Source organism: Camelus ferus, chromosome 10 (assembly GCF_009834535.1).
Source record: "Camelus ferus isolate YT-003-E chromosome 10, BCGSAC_Cfer_1.0, whole genome shotgun sequence".
NCBI classification, from domain to species: domain Eukaryota; kingdom Metazoa; phylum Chordata; class Mammalia; order Artiodactyla; family Camelidae; genus Camelus; species Camelus ferus.
In genome coordinates, this window is record NC_045705.1 from 65540103 (window position 1) to 65544031 (window position 3929).

General features: G+C 48.5%; 1 protein-coding gene across 13 annotated transcripts in view; it reads left to right on the forward strand.

Annotated features, from left to right (window-relative positions):
• The window catches only part of SPDYC (speedy/RINGO cell cycle regulator family member C), a 35571-nt gene that overhangs the window by 29689 nt on the left and 1953 nt on the right, over positions 1 to 3929 (forward strand). Inside the window, exons 2-3 of one of the 13 annotated variants that reach the window (XM_032489781.1) lie at positions 743 to 853; positions 2921 to 3058. The exons of 11 other annotated variants lie outside the window; for them this stretch is intronic. The gene's annotated coding sequence lies outside the window, so the exon portion shown is untranslated. Of the gene's footprint in view, positions 1 to 742; positions 854 to 2405; positions 3059 to 3929 lie in introns of those variants that run through there. One more of the 13 variants, XM_032489780.1, reaches the window with a different exon arrangement.

Consider the following 3929-nt stretch of genomic DNA (forward strand, 5'->3'; position numbering starts at 1 on the left):
ATACATGCAACAACCTGGATGGGGCTCAAGGGCATTATGTTGAGTGAAACAGCCAGTCTCAGAAGGTCACATACTGTATAATTCCATTTGTATAATATTCTTAACAAGATACAATTATAGAGAAGAGATTAATGGTTGCCAGGGGCAAAGGTGGGGAAGAGGGTGTGACTCTACAGGGCTAACATAAGGGGCTTCCTTGAGGGTGATGGAACCGCTCTGTATCCTGATTGAGGTGGTCATTACACGAAGATTGCATGTGATAAAATTTATAGAAGGAGACACCGAATTTAAAAAAAATGTAAAAGTGAGTACTTTTAAAAACTGAAATCTGAGTAAGTTCTGTAATTTTGCTGTATCAATGTCAATTTCCTGGTTCTAATTATTTCCTCATTAAACTATGGTTAGGTAAGATGTTACCATTGGGGGAAGCTGGGTGGAGGAGACACAGACACTTTCCATCCTTTTTAGCAACATCTGTGTGAGTCTAAGTTCTTTCAAAATAAAACGTTTACAAAAAATGTTAAAAAAAATTCCCCGAGATGGAGAATGTCAGATGCCCAAGGCTGTCCTTGAAAGGAATGGCCTGAATCCACCCAGGATTAAGGTGATACATCTGCTATCAGGCTTTTCTGTACCCCTAACTGATCTCTAGCCCGACGTACGGTGGGGAGGGAGCGAGGTCAGATACACAGCTGGTCTAGGGGATTCACTTACAGTTCACTGAACTGCTTCTCCACACCAGGCTCCATCCAGAAACAGGGCTGGACCAGATAGCTTGTGCTTCAATGTGGGGCCTGGGGCCAGGCAGCCAGGCGGACTCACGGCTCTCCACACTCGCGCTGTGTGGCTGGCAGTAAGTTACTTACCCTCTCAGAAACAACCCGAACTCTGTGTTTCAGTTATTTCTGCTTGTAAAAGGAGGCTAATCGTAGCACCACTTCATGGGGTGGTTATAAGGAGATGATTCGATCATAGCCTCTTTAGGAACATGTTTGGGGGCTTGCTGTGGAGATAGCTTCTTCTTTGGGGGAGGCTGATAACAAACACACAAGGGGAACCACACACACACAGCAGGGTGGTCTGGTGGAGGCAGGTGTTCAGGGAAGTCCTTGCCAGCCTTGTGGAGCAGGGGAGATTGCCACAGAGAAACCACGAAACCCACAGAGGTTAGAGACACAGGGACACCAAGACCCAAGGAACAGAAAGACTCAGACGAGAGAGACCCAGAGATCAAGAGAGACTGAGAGACACAGGAAAGGAGGGGTCATCCGTAGAAGTGAAAGTCCACCCTGGCAGTGGCCAGAGCCAAGGCCTGAGGCTGGGAGCAGGGCAGGGAAGGGTGCTGGCTGTCCAGCCTGGGAAGGGCAGTGGTGTCACAGGAGAAGCCTGCATCCGGTGACTGGGGACCTGGGCTGCATGCCTGGCCTGGTGCTCACCACTCGCCTTGCTCAGCCCACATTTCCTGTCTTTCATTCACATGTCAGGAGGTTGGGGCCCTGAGCCTCAGTTTCCCATCTGAAAAATGGCCACAAGAACCACAAAGGCTACTTCCTAGGGCCATACTGTGTTTGTCATGTGACCTGAGCCCCCAGCTGCTGCCACCGCTGGCAGGACTTTCAGCACAAGTTATTAAACTTAAATGGGCCTCCATTTCTATTAAATACATATTTGAAAAGCCACCTGACACCACCTCACACTCATTTGGATGGCTACTATCAACAAAACAGAAAATAACAAGTATTGGCCAGGATGTGGGGCAATTAGAACACTTGTGCACTGTGTGGGGGGATATAAAATGGTGTAACCACAGTGGAAAACAGTTTGGCATTCCCTAAAAAAATTAGAAATAGAATTACCCTATGATCCAGCTATTCCACTTCTGGGTATATACCCCAAAGAATTGAAAGCAGAGTCTCAAGATATTTGTACACCCATGTTCACAGCACGATTCACAGTAGCCAAGATATGGAAACAACATAATTATCCACTGATGGATGAATGGATAAGGGAACTATAGACACATATAATAAATAAATACACAGAATGTATTTTATGTAGATACATAAAATAAATAGATAGAATGGAATATTATTCAGCCCTTAAAAAGAAGGAAATCCTGACATATGGTACAGCATGGATGAAACCTGAGGATGTTGTGCTAAGTGACATGAACCAGCTACAAAAAGATAAATACTGTATGATTCCACTTATATGACGTAGTGTAGTCAAATTCATAGAGATATAAAGTAGAATGGTGGTTGCCAGGGGCTGAGGGAGGACAAATGGGGAGCTATTGTGTACTGGATACTTAAAAATGTGAACTCAAAAATGTTAAGGCAGTAAATTTTATGTTATGTACATATTTTGGGGGTGGGGGGAGGTAATTAGGTTTATTTACTTATTTGTTTGATGGAGGTGCTGGGGATTGAACCCAGGACCTTGTGCATGCTAAGCATGCACTCTACTACTTGAGCTATAGCCTCCCTCCCTGTTATGTATATTTTATCACAGTAAAAAAAAAAGGGGGGGGGGAGTCACCTGTCATATGTGGAAAGTAATGCAGGTGCTGACTGTCCTATAGAATTGTAGAGAGTGAGCCAGTGAAGAGGAAAAGGCTTAAGGTCTTCTGTGTGTGTGTGTGTGAGGGAAGAGGGGAACGGTTAGGTGGTCTGGGCAAAGCCTTTCTCCTCAACCTTGGAGTCACTGGAGTGGCTCCCCGTACCCTTAAAGGACCTTGAAAAGGGGATGTGGCCCCTGGGAATTCTCACGCCAAGACAATCTCCTCTCTGGTTCCCAAGTTTTGGGATTCTTGGTTCTAAAACAAACATAGACATACCAAGCGACCCTTCCCCAGCAGGGCACATTCACTGCATTATAACTTACCCATCAGCCACTCGCCGCAGCCTGACTCGCATTCCAGGTCCGCAGGCCGTGGGGTCCAGCTAGCCTGGTGAAGACCCCTCTTGTAGGTGATGAAACTCTGGAGAAGCTTTTTGCCTTGGGGAGCCGCAGCTGGGAGGCGAGTGGTGGAGACTGACCCGGTTTACCGCATGTAAAGGTGAGGGGTGATGGCGAGAAGCCCCACCCCTTCCCAGAAAGGGGTCTGATTGGTGGAGGGTCGCGGGGGCGGGGCAGCTCTGGGGCTATATAAGTGCGCTCGCTGAGCTGGGACTTATGCTGTAGGTAACCCCTGAGCTCAGGTAAGACTTCTCTTGGGAGGAGGCTGGGCTTCTTATGGGAACCTAGATGGGAGCCCCCCCGCGTAGACCAAGGGGTGGTGCAGGGGGCCCTCTCCTGAGCCCCTTAGTTGGAGTCTCTCTCTTCATAGCCCAAAATGTTTGAGATGGCCCATCCTTAACTTGCCCTAAACCCCAGTATTTGTCTAATAGCATTCCTCTCTCTGGGCCTCAGTTTTCCCTCTGTGAAGTAAGGGGTTGGTGGTTCTCTCAGCGCTGCCGCTTTGGTGTGGGGAGAGGGCGTGGTTGTGAGTTGGGAGGCAGGAACAGCAGTTAAACTCTGGCTTTGGGGGCAGACAGGCTCCACCTTGAAGTGGCCGGGAGACCTCCGTGCTTCAGTTTCCCTGTTTGCAAAATGGGTCTACCTACCAGGATGAAATAAGATAATGTCCTTAAAGTATTTAACACAGCTCCAGGCACTTAGGAAGCCTCAGAGGTACTTGTGGCTGCTATTCTTACTCTGGCCTGGTTTGGGGTGCCAGGCAGAGGAGGTGGGGTGCTGCAGCTTCCAGGAATTCTGCTGCTTTTCTGGCCTCACCACCCCCCCCCACCTCAGTTTCTTTCTGTTCTGAGTTCTCTGTGCCCGTTCCTCCATCTTCTGGAGGTCATGTGTCAGGCCAGCGACATCGACCCCCTTGACTCGTGCGGGAGCAGTGGGGTAGGTGCTAAATCCTGGGGCTGCTTTCTCTGCAG